At 41.3% G+C, this 16,066-nt stretch overlaps 1 protein-coding gene and 1 pseudogene across 1 annotated transcript in view; one reads left to right on the top strand and one right to left on the bottom strand.

The window, feature by feature from the left end:
- The window catches only part of IQGAP2 (IQ motif containing GTPase activating protein 2), a 265,034-nt gene that overhangs the window by 117,298 nt on the left and 131,670 nt on the right, over positions 1-16,066 (top strand). The window lies entirely within an intron of this gene.
- LOC108383639 (ferritin heavy chain pseudogene) lies at positions 8,176-16,064 on the bottom strand (annotated as a pseudogene).

The following is a 16,066-nucleotide window of genomic DNA, read 5'->3' as shown; positions in this document are numbered from 1 at the left end:
GATTATCTTGCAAAACGAAAGTGCTTAGCACTGCATGAACATTATAGCCTCATGGCACCTGTACCAAGTTCTAAGGAAGCCAGGTGGACAGAGTCCAGTGTTTGAGGTCAGCTCTCCAAAGCACTTAGGTCTGCTGGTTTGCTGCAGGGTGTCACACGCCCTAGCAGTCTCCCTCCAAAGGACTTTGGCTCCTACATGTTCAGGTTAGTTGAAGCCAGGCTGCTCAGGTGCATAGGAAAGATGCTCTTTGGATAATATGTGGTAGTTGGTGGATCCTTTGGACCATTTTAGGCTGATGCTTAAAACACTTGAAGCTGATGCTCACCTGCTTTTTTCTTCCTTTTTGTAAACTGTTGTGTCTTGAACACCTGTTGCATGTGGGTACTTTTTTACTAGGTGACTCCATATATAGCATCTATTCTAATTCTCAAGAGGTATCTGTAAAGTGACTGGTGTTGCATCCAACTTTCTGAAAGGTGAAGTCGTGTCCCACGTTGATTAGGCTGATGTCTGCCAAGGTGATCATGACTAGTAAGTTGCAGAACCAAGTTTGAAGCCAGGTTTTCAAGAATTTGAAATCCAGTGCTCAGCTGCACCCAACAGACACTTCTGAAAGGGCAAGGAGCCTGCCAGCCAGTCCCAAAGAGTATGTTCCTTCATTTGGTATTAAGGCACAGGTACTCCTCGCTTTGGGAAAACAGAGCTATGAAGATCTGAACAGGCTTGTTTTAGTTTTAGAGAAAGCTTTACTGTGAGTTTCTGCTTAAGAAGTGAACATTCCTGGGAAGTGAGCTTAAGCCTCATTCACCACATTTATCTTAAACGGGTCGTCAGAGTGGAGTGTGGCAGATGTGTGTGCTGGGACAGTGACAGCTCGGCCCAGAGTCTCAGCTTACTAGCTGTGTAACCCTGAGCAAGTTACTTAATTCTCTAAGCCTCTTGCCTTCTCTGTTGAAGGGCAGTAATAGCCATCTCCCACCATCAGGGTGAGAATACATTCATGTAAGTGCCAAGTGCCTGCTGAGTGCCAAGCAGCATACTAACCAAACATGAGCCACAGTCGTTTGTGATCATCATTGTCAGTGTCGTGGGAGCCCCATTATAGGGGAAACCTGGCTGTCATGCACATCTAGAAGTATTTGTTTAGCCCCTACTAAATACCATATAAGTCTCTGACTTGTAGAAAGCAATAGGGTGTGTGGGGTGGGGGGAGGGGGATGGAGGGATTAGCTAAGGGGACACCCAGGAGAAGGCATGTTTAACACAGTGAAGTACTGGCCCAGTTGCTGCCCCATGGAGGTGTATCTGGCAGGGGATAGCTTAAAATACTGTGCTGAGGGACAGATGCGAACAGGGAATTGTGTGAGCAGTTGGGCAGAGGGTGGTCCTAGGACGTAGCAATGAGCAATAAAAGCTGCAACAGAAGAGAGAACCAGGATGGCGGTGTGAGTAGAGCAGTGGAAATCTCCTCCCAAAACCATATATATTTTTGAAAATACAACAAATACAACTAATCCTAAAAGAGAGACCAGAAGACAAGGACAATAGCCAGACTACATCCACACCCAGGAGAACCCAGCACCTCGCAAAGGGGGTAAGATACAAGCCGCGGCCCGGTGGGACCCGAGCGCCCCTCACCCCAGCTCCTGGCGGGAGGAGAGGTGTCAGAGCGGGGAGGGAGAGGGAGCCCAGGACTGCTAAACACCCAGCCCTAGCCATCCGCACTAGAGCACAGACACAGGGCGTGCGTGGTGTGCTGGATGCTAGGGAAACAGGACAGTAAGACCTGTGAGCGGGTCCCCGCAGCTGGTGCACCCAGAACAAAGAAAAGCGAGTGCTTTTTGAAAGTCTTAAAGGGACAGGGACCCCACAGCTGGACAGAAGCGCCCTGGGACACTTAGCCCAGCAGCTGCGAATCCCGGGGAACTCTTGGCATCCAAACCCCCGCAGCACAGCTCAGAGGCCCCTCACTGCAATAAATAGCCTCCCACCTGTTCCCCCTCTGATGTGGCTCCCCCATGTTGGAGAAGCAGCCTGAGGCAGGCCACGCCCACAGCAACTGCAGCGCTAAATAAACTCCATAGCTGCTGGGCAAGATCAGAAGCCCCATCTGCATGCAGCTGCCCAGCACAAGCCGCTAGAGGCCGCTGTTCTCCCAGGAGAGGAAGACCATAAACTGGCAAGAAGGGACTTTCTCTTACCCAACACACACACTAGCTCCCCACAAATATATCTATTGCCATGAAAAGGCAGAAGAAATTGATACAGACCAAGATCACAGAGGCAAACCCTGAGAAGGAGATAGACCTAACCAGTCTTCCTAAAAAAGAATTAAAAATAAAGCTCATAACCATGCTAATGGAGCTGCAGAGAAATATGCAAGAGCTAAGGGATGAAGTCCGGAGGGAGATTACAGATGTCTGGAGGGAGAGTACAGAAATGAAACAATCTCTGGAAGGATTTATAAACAGAATGGATAACATGCAGGAGGCCATTGATCTAATAGAAACCAGAGAACAGGAATGCATAGAAGCTGACGCAGAGAGATATAAAAGGATCTCCAAGAATGAAACAATATTAAGAGAACTGTGTGACCAATCCAAAAGGAACAGTATCTGCATTATAGGGGTACCAGAAAAAGAAGAGAGAGAGAAAGGGATAAAAAGAGTATTTGAAGAAATAATTGCTGAAAACTTCCCCAAACTGGGGGAGGAAATAATCGATCAGACCATGGAAGTGTACAGAACTCCCAGCAGAAGGGACCCAAGGAGGACAACCAAGACACATAATAATTAAAATGGCAAAGATCAAGGACAAGGACAGAGTTTTAAAGGCAACTAGAGAGAGGAAAATGGTCACCTACAAAGGAAAACCCATCAGGCTATCATCAGACTTCTCAACACAAACCTTACAGGCCAGAAGAGAATGGCATGATATATTTAATGCAATGAAACAGAAGGGCCTCGAACCAAGAATACTGTATCCAGCACGCCTATCATTTAAATATGAAGGAGGGATTAAACAATTCCCAGACAAGCAAAAATTGAGGGAATTTGCCTCCCACAAACCACCTCTACAGGGTATTTTAGAAGGATTGCTCTAGATGGGAGCACTTCTAAGACTAAATAGATGTCACCAGAGAAAATAAAATCACAGCAAAGAAAGCAGACCAACCAAATACTAACTAAAGGCAAAAAATAAAATCAACTACCCAAAAAACAGTTAAAGGAAGCACAAAAGAGCACAGAATAAAACAACCAACATATAAAGAATGATGGAGGAGGAAGAATAAGAAGGGAGAAAAATAAAGAATGACCAGACAGTGTTTAAAATAGCTCAATAAAGTGAGTTAAGTTAGACAGTAAGATACTAAAGAAGCTAACCTTGAACCTTTGGCAACCACGAATCTAAAGCCTGCAATGGCAATAAGTACATATCTTTCAATAATCACCCTAAATGTAAATGGACTGAATGCACCAATCAAAAGACACAGAATAATAGAATGGATAAAAAAGCAAGACCCATCTCTATCTGCTTACAAGAGACTCACCTCAAACCCAAAGACTATAGGAACAAAGAAAGACTGAAGGAACAAAACAGCAGCAGAATCATAGAACCTAAGAATGAACTAACAGTTACCAAAGAGAAAGGAACTGGGGAGAAAGGAAGGGAAGGGAGGGATAAGGGTGGGAAAAACGAAAGGGGACATTACGATTAGCATGTATAGTGTGTAGGGAGCATGGGGAGGGCTGTGCAACACAGAGAAGACAAGTAGTGATTCTACAGCATCAGTCTACGCTGATGGACAGTGACTGTAATGGGGTTTGTGGGGGGGATTTGGTGAAGGGGGGACCCTAGTAAACATAATACTCTTCATGTAATTGTAGATTAACGACAACAAAATTAATTAATTAATTAATTTTAGAAAAAAAGCTGCAACAGCTCCCAGTAAAGGGGCCTACTACACACTAGACCCTGTTCTCATGCTTTTCTTCCATTCACTCACACTTCTCTGAGGCAGTAGTATTATTATCCCCATCTTACAGATTAGGAAACTGAGACAGACAAGTGAAGTGTGTTGCCCAGGGTGCACAGCGGGTAAGTGGTAGAGTTTGAGTTCCATCTCAGGTGTCTGGCTCTGGAGTTTGTGCTTTTAACCATCACATGATATGCCTTTAAAGACAGACTTTTACAGGGCTTACGTCCTAAGTAGGGGAGTCAGTAGAACAACCAAATATGATATAATCTGCCAGGAAGTAATAAATGCAGTGAAGAGAAATCAAATTGCCTAAGGGACCTTAGCAGATGATGGGGGATGATGCTTTAGCTCATATATTATTTGCTTGGGCTACCATACCACAGACTGAGTGGCTTGAATGACAAAAATGTATTTTCCCTCAGCTCTGGAAGTGGGAAGTCCAAGACCAAGGTGTCAGCAGGGTTGGTTTCTCTTGAGGCTGCTCTCTGTGGCAGATGGCCACTTTCTCGCTGGGTCCTCATGTGTTCTTCCACCTGTGTGTGCACAGCCCTGGTATCTCTCTGTCCTAAGCCTCTCTTCTTATAAGGACACCAGTCATTCTGAATTAGGGCCCACCCTAGTGGCCTCATTTTACCTTTATTCCCTCTTTCTCCAAATACAGTTGCCTTCTGAAGTACTGGTGGTGAGGATATCAGCCTGTGGATTTAGAGGGGAAACAAATATGCCCATAATATTCTACCCTCTGACCCCCCAAATCCGTATCTTTTTCATATACAAATTACATTCATCTATATCCCAGCAGCCTAAAACTTTTAGTTCCAACTGTCAACTAAATAATCATCTGAAAGTGTCGGGGAGACTTGAGGTATGTTTCATCCTGAAGCAAAAATTCTTTTCTGGCTGTGATTTCAGACAAGTTACTTGCTTCGAAATATAATAGTGGGGCAGGCACAGGCATTTCCACTCTAACAGGGAGATGATGGGAAGAAGAAAGGGATTATGTATCCAAGTGAGTCCAAAACTAGCAGGGCAAGTTCTGTTGGATTTTAAGGCTCAAGGATAATCCGCTTGATGTGAGCCTACCAGGGTGGTGGCCCTGCCTCCCAGGCCCACAGGGACAACAGCACGGACACTGAAACCAAGGGAAAAGCAGCCTTGCTCTTTGAAGTCAGGGAGGAGACAGAGTCTGGTGGTAGTGGGAGTGGCAGCCTTGTCAATCTCTAAATCACTTTCTGGCATATTCACCCTTATCTTGATGAATAATGCTGTTCAGGGCCAGAGCTCTGTTGTCCCACCCTGCAGAATCCCAGACCTCTGACAGCCTGGCCTCACTGTAGCCCTGTCTTTTTTTGTTGTTATATTTAGTCTAAATGGACAGTATCCCTGCTGGCATAACCCCATCTTTGTATATTCCTGGCTTCTGCTGAGATGGCTGAATAGATTGGTGGATCACACTCTTCATGCAGTGATTGTCCAGCCACACCTTTTGCATTCCCTCCAGAACACTTTCCCATTTTTTGCAATATTGATAGGTTGAGAATTTTCCAAATCTTCAAGTCCTGGTTCCTTTTTTGTTTGATAATTCCTCCTTCATCTCTCTCTCTCTCTCAGTTTACTATGAATAACAAGGATAATCCAAGCCATGTTCTTGATGTGTTAATGTTTCATTTATATATTAACAATGATTTTCCCTTCACTTCCAAGAGGTAAAGCCAGGCTGCTGACATGGCTAAAGGTACCTGAAAAGATACATGTGCTTAACGTTTTCCTTAAGAGAGAAGCCTATTGGTTAAGTGCCTCAAGCAATATGCTTATTTAAAAAAGAAAAAAAAAAGAATAATGTTTTCTTTTTGTCTTCTGCTTCCATCCTCTATCACAAAGCAATTAAATTATAAACCACTATTTACCCCTCTACTCTCATTATCCCTGCCTTTCTCAGTGTTCTTTCAGTTTTTGCTACCATAAGACTTCATTTTGGCCCAAGTTTTAGGTGCAATCAACAAACAAGCTCTTGTATTTTAGAAAGAAACAAGAACTTGAGAATACACAATATTTTGCTATTTACGATTTATGAAAATAATACATGCATATGATAAAAAATTATGATATATGGAAAGGTGAAGAACTTACCAGTTGTGTGATTACACAGGGAAAACCACTGATAATATTTTGCTATATAATTTCCAGTCTCTATATACTTATTTAAATACATGTAATTTTAGAAATAAAATGATCTTACTGTATAATTTTGCATTGTCTTTTTCTCTTAAATTTACCACCAATATTTTTCCATTTTCTTAAATATTTTTCGAAAATATCTTAAGTGGCTATATGTTCTATCCTAAAGTTGACACATGATTTTGTTAGATACTTAGGTCGTTTCCATTTTTTGCATTGCCCCAGATTCTTGGACCATAGCTATATTTATTAAGCTATATTCGCAAAGTAAAGTATCTGGGTTTTTTATTTAAAGTTTGTTGATGTATTCTCTCAAGAAAGAGTATAGTGTGGTAGTTAATATACAAACTTTAGAGTGATCTTTGAGTTTGTATTTTGGTTTTCCCACTTGTATAAGATCTTATGCAAGGTATTTCATCTTTCTTAGTATCTGATTCCTTATTTTATTAAAGAAAAATGATATCTCATTGGATTATGGGAAGAGTAAATGACACTTAATAAAGAACCATGCCCCAAACTTAATAGGTGTGCAGCAATTATTTACTATTGTACCACTAGACTGCCTTCCAGAAAGTTTGCACCCGTAGTTCATAACTGAATATATTGGAGAGCAGGTTTGGATAACTGAGAACCTACAGGCACATATATTAGACTCCAGTAGAGGGTATAAAACACCAGAAGATTCCAGAGAGGTGACAGGTGACCCCTCTGGTTCTCACCCTGATCTCTGGATCCCAAAGGCTCTGAGGCTCCATATTGTCCTGTTTAAACATTTCTTTTCAGGCATACATATTTCTTTCATCCCCACATATTTGTTGACTATCCTGTGTACACTTAACTTTTTGTTTTTTTCTAGTATATGATTATTTTTTAATGTTTAAGTCAAGTATTATTGAAGCATTATTAAATAATTAATACTTGAACCAAGTTACCTAAGATATTAGCCAAAAGCCATGGTATTGCATCTCCCTTTGTGTTTCTCCTCTCTCAAAAAATGTTGAAACTTAAGGCCAGACTTCTGCTTACATGCACAGTAACATTAAAAACAAAAACATGGTTTGAGATTTAAATTTTTTTGTAGGCTCATTCCTTTATGTAATATCTGCCTACCTAGATATTTTAACACATCAATGTCTTTTTTGTGTTTTTGTATCTGAACATGCCGAGCCAGCTGTCTCTGCAGGCACGTAGTAGTATCAGGACAACACATCCTACATAGAAGACTAACTGGGATGGGCCTAAACTGAAGTATCTGCATAGTACCTAGAGTTAGAAATAATTATCAATAGAGCATGTATTTGAACAACAGTGTATTCTGTCAATAATTTCCTAAATATTTTCAAAATTTATTTTAAAATCTTCAAAAATTCATCCAACCTGTTAAAATTAGGCTACAAGCATTGTAGGCTTTCTTGTATCTGTCAGTGCCTCGGACCATTCCACTTTCTCCTCTCTCTTCCTCAGCCCACACCCAAGGGAACCTGGGGGATGGAGGGTAACGGTGGTGCATTCTCTCTCCCCTGGGCTTTCAGGATGCTAATGCAGCTTTTGATTCTTCTAGAGAGGATATAAAGCACAACCTTTTCTAAAATTATTTGCTTCATTCCTTCCCCCCACCCAGGGCTCTATTAGCATCCCATAGAGCCAGCATTCTGTGGAGCACAATTGGGGAAATGCTTGTCAAACTCAACAGATTCTGCTCTGTCATCTGCCTCCTAAAAAGGAGTGAGAGAATAAGTTCTCTCAAGTGCTCCATTCCTGTTAGATCTTGGAGTCATATATGGATTCTTCTCATGGTATTGTGTGTGTCTTAAAGAAAACAGCCCTTTTTAAAACAGTTCATGTAATTTTCCTATAGTGAACCAAATAAGTGAATGTGTATGTGTGTGTGTTTGTACTAAGTTTCATTATTTGAAGGAATGGTACAAATGAAAGGACTGAAGTACTTGTTTTGGTACAGCTTACAAAAAAGGTAGAGGTGACCCCAGCATGCATGCACAGCTGTGGTGGCAGGGGAGTCACCCTGGGGCCCTGGGAAGCCGGCCTAAGGCTGAGCTCTGGTTAGCACTGTCTCCCAGGATGTGCTTGTCAAAGAGATACTCTGCCCTGCCAGATTTTAGGGTCCCCATCTGCACAAGCTGGTTACATGGTCACCCTGTTCTCTCCTCGGTTTCACCTGCTTGTTCAGGTAATGAGTCTCAGTGCAGTCACACAAATGGGGTCATTTTTGTCAGTGGCCAGTTTGTGCTGGTCCAGGAATGGCTGCTGGTTGCTTTTTTCCAAGTGTAATGCACAGTCTGTTGCACTCAGCCCATTCTCGCGGTCCTCATGGTCCAGTTTCTTGATATCCTGAAGAAAGGTTCTGCTGCTTCACCAGTTTCTCAGCATGTTCCCTCTCCTCATGAGATTGGTGGAGAAAACATTGGGCAAAGTTTTTCAAAGCCTCATTGTCACCGTCAAAGCAGGAAGAGACAGACAGGCAGATGTAGGAGGCGACAAGCTCCAGGTTGATCTAGCGGTTGCTGGCGGCCTGGGAGGCCTGGTGGTAGTTCCAGTGTACCTGCCAGGGGGACGCGGTCATGCAAGTGGGCGGGTGGCTGAGAGGTAGCAGCAGCCTTGGGGGTGTCCGAGGCACTGGGGGGAGGTGGCAGAGTGGGGAACGAGTGCCGATATGCCCAAGCACTGTTGAAGCAGGGAATCTCTGGACTCTGAGCGAAGACTGTCCGAATGAGTTTTGTATGGAGAAGAATGGGGACCCCTGGACACCCACCTCAATTACACAATGTGTGTTTTCCTACAGCGGTTCCCCTGAACTGATAGGGCTGATAGAATCATGGTGATGGTTTTGCATTGGACTCCAGTGAATAAAAAACATTTACCCTGAGAACCTGAACTAGTCTTCTGACATACGGACACAAAAGGTGACCAGTTATACTATACATATAAAAATACCAGTCTTCACCTTTATTCCTTTGTAAAATATTTCATATGCTGATTTTCAGAACATTTAGAGAGAGAATTAACTTACAATACTTGAAAGTTCATGCAGCAGGGCATTGCATTACAATAGGATTTGTGCAGAAAAAGCATGCTTTCCGTTTGCTGGCCAGCAGTTCTACTTTGGGGACATTTATTCCATATAGTGCACTGTATGACAGAAACCAAGATTTATAGTTGGTGATTTCCTGAATAACAACTCAGATAGCACATGCCCCAGTGAAACGACTTTCATATGCTCTGCAAGGCTCTAAGTAGCACAAGAGAATGGATTGTTTGTCTCAGGATTTTTATGAGGTTTTGCTTTTTGGGTTCTTGCAAGACAAAATGGCAATTACTTTTCTTTTTGGCCTTAACCTTACATTAGAAAATTTTCAGCTTTCTCTTCCCTTCCTTCTCTCACATCCTCCCACGTCTGCCTTCTTCCCCCATGTCACCTGGGGCAGACATTGTACATTTACCGAGAGAGCTACTTACAGAAACCACCTCAACTCCAAAAAAAAATGTGAAGAGAGACTGTTTGAGAACAAAAAGGAAATTCCTTTTACTCCTATTTTGTTTCTCTGTCCCCATTAAGTGCTCTAAATTTTCCCTGCAGAGAGAAGAGAAAACCAGCAATCTTGACAAGAAAGTAGTGCCTCCAGCCTAGAAAGGAAGATGAAGCTCTGTAAAAATCCCTCATCTGAGATGCTCATAAGAAATAACTTTGACTTTTGGTTTGGGATGAGACTTTCACTTTCTAGTGTTGTGGTTCAATAGGAGTAATGAATAGAAGGAGCAGAGAAGAAGCTGTAAACACAGGGCAGCAGGAGAAGACATAGGACAATCTGGGTTTCATTTCTGAGGATTTTTAGGTTAAATATGAAGACAGGCTCTTGATGACATATGAGGTCTTTCTAGCTTGATTTTATATATGAATACCTTATGAAGTATCCATATAGAAATCGTAGATATGTAGATCAGTGGAATAGGATTGAAAGTCTAGAAACAGCTTTACTCATTTACAATCAACTGGATTTTAACAAGGGTGCCAAGGCAATTTAATGGGGGAAAGTATAGTCTTTTCAACAAATAATGCTGGGACAACTGGCTGCCCGTATGTGAAAGAATGAATTAGGGCCCTTACCTCACCATTAAAACAAAACAAAACCCAAAAATGGATCAAAGACCTAAATGTAAGAGTTAAAACTGTAAAGCTCTTGAAAGAAAACATAGGTAAATATTTATGACCTTCAGTTAGGCAATGATTTCTTAGATATGACACCAGAAGTATGGGCAACAAAGAATAGATAAATGAGACTATATCAAAGTTAAAACCCTTTTGTGCTCCAAAAGAAAATGAAAAGAGAGCACACAGAGTGGAGAAATATTTTCAAATGATATATTTGTAAAGGAATTTGGATACCAAATATATAAATAACCCAACTAAGCTAAAGACAATGGATTTAAGTAGGCATTACTCTAAAGAAGATCTACAAATGGGTGATAAGCACATAAAAAGATACTCAATATCATTAGCCATCAGGAAAATGGAAGTCAAAGTCATAATTAGATACCACTTTGCATCTACTACAATGGCTATAATCAAAGAGACAGCTAAGTGTTGGCAAGGATGTGAAGAAATTAGAATCCGTATTCACTACGAGTGGGAATATAGTCTGGAAGTTCCTAAAGAATGAAATACAGAGTTACCTTATAACCCAGCAATTCCAATTTTAGATATATACCCAAGAAAAATGAGAATGTATATCCATACAAAAAGTTGTACACTAATGTTTATCACAGCATTATTCATAATAGCCAAAAAGTAGAAAAAAATCTGTCAATAAACTGATAAAATGGGATAATCCATACAATGGAAAATTATTCAGCAATAAAAAGAATGCAGCACTAATACATTCTATAACATAAATGAACCTTGAAAACAGTATGCTAAGTGAAAGAAGCAATTTCAAAGACTACCATACATATTGTACGATTCCATTTACATGAAATGTCCAGAATAGGCAGATCAGTAGACAGAAAGTAGATTAGTGGGCTGGGAGTTTGGGGGTAGTGAGGAAGTGGCTGTTAATGAGTATAAGGTTTCTTTTTGGAGTGATGAAGTGTTCTAAAATTGATGATGGTGATCTCACAACTCTGTGGATATGTTAAAAATCATGGCATTGTACATTTTAAATGAATGCATGGGGTGTAGATTATTTTTCAATAAAATTATTTTTAAGCACAACAAAATCATATTCCATAATTACAGTGTCATGCTGAATTCCGTAATAATTTTTAGACTCATGGAGTAAAACTCAGCTCAGTTTCATGTGACCTGTTCCAGTACATCCAGCTAGTGACTGAAAGCTAGACTTCCTGAACATCAGGCCAGTTGTGTCTACATTGTGAATGTTATAGGAAGTTTGACTCCAACACACCATAAAAATCACACTTGGGGTTTTCATTGGCTTGGCTGGGTTACACGAGTTTATGTAACAGATAAGCCACTGAGTTGAGGTTGGCGATTGAAGTTTAATTCTTATGTAAGGTTCAACAGAGCAAGACAAGGATGAAGGGGCACCAGGGGATCTTTACCCCAATTATTCAGGGACCCAGACTGATGGGAGTTCTTTCCCCTTCTCTTTCAAGGTTGCCGTAGGCTTTAGTATCCCACTAGCAGACAGGAGGTGTTTCTGAAGTAGGCCTAGAGACAGTGCACATCACTTCTTCTCACTTTCTGTGGTCACAGGCCAGCCACTTGGCCCCAAACAGATACCATGGGGCTGGGAACTGTCACCTAGCCTCTGGGACAAAAACCATTTGGTATCTGTGCTCCAGCTTCTCTTTCCACATACTTTTGAAAAGGAGATCAAAATGATATTCAGCCAACATGACTGAGTTTTGTACAACATGGTTCTTGCATCATTGTGAACTGTTCTAATTCCTTTAGAACAAGATTAAGTAGCTGGCCTGTATGCTTGTTCTGTCAATGGCATTTACCCTCATCCCAGAAGAAGTGGTCTTGCTGTCAGCCAATTTGTACTGATCATATACTGACCAATAATTGATGGGAGTTTCCAAGTAGAAGACTTTCTGAGATCCTAGCTGGGCTTGTGGAGTTCTCTAGGAGGTGACCCCATTTGGATGACCCCTAACTTGGCTTGCAACAGCACCCACAGGAGGCATCCCAGGCTACTTACCATTTGTTTCAAGTAGGTCACAAAGAGGGAGTTCTAAATGAATAAATAAAACCCCAGGAAATTGGCTTAACTCAAATAGTGCCGGTATCATCCCCTGACCGCCCAGTTGCATCTCCGAACCATGGAACTCTTACCACTGCTCTATGTGTATCCTGGAGTGTCTTGTTACCATTTTTATTTTACACTAGGTTGGGGGACTGGACTGAAGGATTCATTCTTCTGTTGCATGAATCGTGAGAAATTAAAAGTTAAAATTAGAGGAGCAGAGACCCACTGGCTTCTTTCAAATTCCTAGCTGTGTGGCCTTGGGCTTCTCTGAGCCTCAGGTAATCATCTAAAATTGTTGTGATCGTAATAGCACCTCTTTCTTATGGGGTGGTCTGGAAGATTACATGTTAAGCCCCACAAAATATTCAATCCAGGTTCTAGCACAAAACAGTGTTTAATATACGGGAGTTATTAATGATAATAGCATCATCTTACAACTTTCAAGGCAGTGAAAAGGACCTATCTCCATTGATACCTAACGTTGCAAAAATGCTACATTTTGCAAGTCTTTGGCAATGTTCTACATTTTATGATGTGACTGTGATGCTTGGAAAATTTTTTCTTAAGCATTCAGAATCTTTCCTTTAGAGTTGAACCTTGAACAACATGGGTTTGAACTGCATAAGTCAAATTATACATGAATTTTTTTTCAATAATATAAAGATTTTTGGACATTTAAGAGTTTGAAAAAAGTTTTCTGTAATTATTTTTTTTGTAAGAATACAGTATATAATACATATAACATACAAAATATGGGTTCATCAACTGTTTATGTTATCAGTAAGGCTTCTGGACAACAGGCTATCAGAGTTTTGGGGAGTCAAAAGTTATATGTGGATTTTTGACTACATGTGACACTGGCACCCCTAACCTCTGTGTCATTCAAGGGTCAACTGTAATAACAATGTATTGGATGCCCACTATATGTAAGCACATTGCCAGGCACAAAAAGATTATGAAGAGGAAGACGAGATGGCCTTTGTCTTTAAGTAGTTCATAACATCCTAAGCATTAGCAATAGCTATATTTTAAATATGCTGTTGCTAACCTAAGATTTTGGTATTATTAATGTTTTAAGTCAACTGCACCTATATTCTAATATACACAAAAATAAGTATGATTATCTTTTTATTTATAAACAACCCCAACTCTAAAATTTCATACTTCAGAATTGTTTTTTTAGCTTCCTGCCTTTGCTCCCAATCTTCAGTTCATCTCCCCTCTCCTCCTACTACCAATGGTCAATTTAGTTCTCCCTGACCTCTCATATGCATACTACAATTAGGGAGTGTTAAAGGAATTTTATATTTTTAAGTGAAAAACAATTTCTTAAAACTTTCAAGATAATTATTTGGAAACATTGTGTTTTTCTGTGAAATGGCATAATACTGGCAATTTTAAGAAATTGGTGAGTTATTTAGATTAGAAACTTAGTCTAGTGCAATGGCTTTTAAACTGGCCAGATTTTTGTAAAGAAGGCAACATTATTACTAATTTTTAAATTTTTTTAAATTTATCAAGTCTGTGGTACTCTTACTTCAATTTTTTTTGAAGCAAGACCCATGTAAACCAGATATTCCCTACTCACCTTGTACATGATATGTGAAAGCCAAGGTCTTACTGGCTGCTTGTTTGCCCAGTTTCACAGTCCTTCCCCTAGGCTGTTAGAGCTTGGAAGGAACTTGTCATCACCATCACCTCCTTCCACTCCCTTGTCTCTTTCACAGAAGAGAAAACAGGCTCACAATGAGTAGGGGACATACTTGGGAATCACATGGTGGACACGGGGCTGAGTCCCAGTGCGGGGGGCTCCTTCACACCAGCCCCCAGCCCCACCACCTGCCTGGTGGTATCTCCCTTTCCTTCAACCCCCTTTCCTAAGCTGTCACCAAGTCCTGTTATTGTTTTCTTGCAATGTCTCCCGGTTTCCTCCCTTCCCATTTTTTTCTGTCTAATCTAGTCCCCAGTTCCTCACCATGGGAAAGGCTGACAGAGCTCTTTGTCTCTGGGGCATCCATCATACAAGATTAATTTTCTCTAATTCCCACTGTCAGCATGTCACTCCTCTGCTGTGAAGCTGCCAGGGCTCCCTGCTTCCTGTGGCAACAAATACCAACACTTCTCCTGTGTGCGAGGTCCTCCAGAGCCCGGGTTCATTGTACGTGCTCAGCTGCATTTCATTTCTCCCTGCAAACCCCCAAAGCCCGAAGTCTTGTCTGGGTTTTCTTTGTGAGTCAGCCACGTTTCCTTTATGCTTTCAGTCTGTCCTGCTCCCTGGCATCTAGTGCTCCCCCTGCCTTTACAAATACTCGATTTTTGTAGGCGAAATGAGGTCCCACCACTTTTTCAGTGTTTCCCCTGATTACTCCAGTGATAAAGCAATGACCTGCCTTTATTCCCAAACTTACTCTGCTTTTGCACCAGCCTCTCATATGTGGTTCTGTGGGTTCTGTGGTTTTTCCTTGGAATTGTGTTGCCTTTTCAGTTATATTTAATGCTCTTTGAAGGCAGGGCTTATGTTTCTATTTTTCTCATGTAGTCCATGTTTTACAAGGCCTAATAGTGGTCAGTAAATACTCCTTGCTATTAGGGGCTCTTTGAGCTTTTAAAGTATGTTGTCCAGAGCTACAAACCATTGAGATATTTTACAGTATTCACTGCTTGGATCAGGATCAGTTGTTAATATTACACACAGAATTGTGTCTGCCAAATGTTGATAGTATCAGTTGCTGTTGTGTTAATGATCCTCTGGGGGTACTGGCTGTATAGGTATGGGGCTCACACTAATTGTTTATGATTTGTCTGTGGATCAGTGGCAGGGAGGTGGGGGCTTTCACACTGAAAGCCTGCACATCTGCCTCTTTAATCTTACAGTACATAATAGTTACTCAAGAAAGGATAGGAATAGCATTATCCTCATAACTCTGGCATATTCTCTGCACAGCAATGTGAAATATGAACTAGCCCGGCTCCTCTCCCACTGTGTGTCCTTGAGCCAGTAATGACCTTGGCCGTCTCCTTTCTACAATACTGGCACAATGTCCTAAGATTTAATCTGATCTTTCTCTAAACTATTTCTTCAGAACTCAGTAAATACTGTATCTTCTCGTCAAGGTAAGCATGTTGTAATCAGTTCCTGGTACTGGAAAAAAGAATGAGTATTATTTAAAGAAGACATTCCGACTTCTTGATGTCCCTTTTCCATGCCTTCCTAACTTTCCTGGTAGCCATGTCTGGACTGAGGCACCTCCAGATTTTACAGTACCTTGGGCTGTGCTCTCCTTAAGACATAACCCCTATAAGAATCTCTTCCTCTACAGGCTCATAAACTTAGAATTATTTTTTCTGTAATGTCAGCAGGACTAATTCCACTCATACAAAATGGTTTGGCCTTTTTCCTCTTTGGCACAGAAGAGAATTGGCAGAGACTGAAGTAAAGGTGAAGTTGACAGGCTCTGGCATGGTAGTGAGTTGGGAGCCTGTGGGCTTTGATTCCCCCGGCTCTTCTCATTTTCTGAGCCTTGTTCTGCCCAGAAAGCCCTCTTTTCCCATCTGTGACACCTAAAAATGTTTCATCTCCTGTTCCCTTTGTTAATATCTCCAACATACAGAGTGAGATTTTGCATCTCTTCATTTAAGAAAATTACCAACTGGAGTCCTTTTAAGGTCTTTTTTTTTT

The sequence above is a fragment of the Manis javanica genome, chromosome 1 (assembly GCF_040802235.1).
Source record: "Manis javanica isolate MJ-LG chromosome 1, MJ_LKY, whole genome shotgun sequence".
NCBI classification, from domain to species: domain Eukaryota; kingdom Metazoa; phylum Chordata; class Mammalia; order Pholidota; family Manidae; genus Manis; species Manis javanica.
Note: the sequence above shows the minus strand (reverse complement) of the source record. Positions and strands in the feature narration are given on the sequence as shown.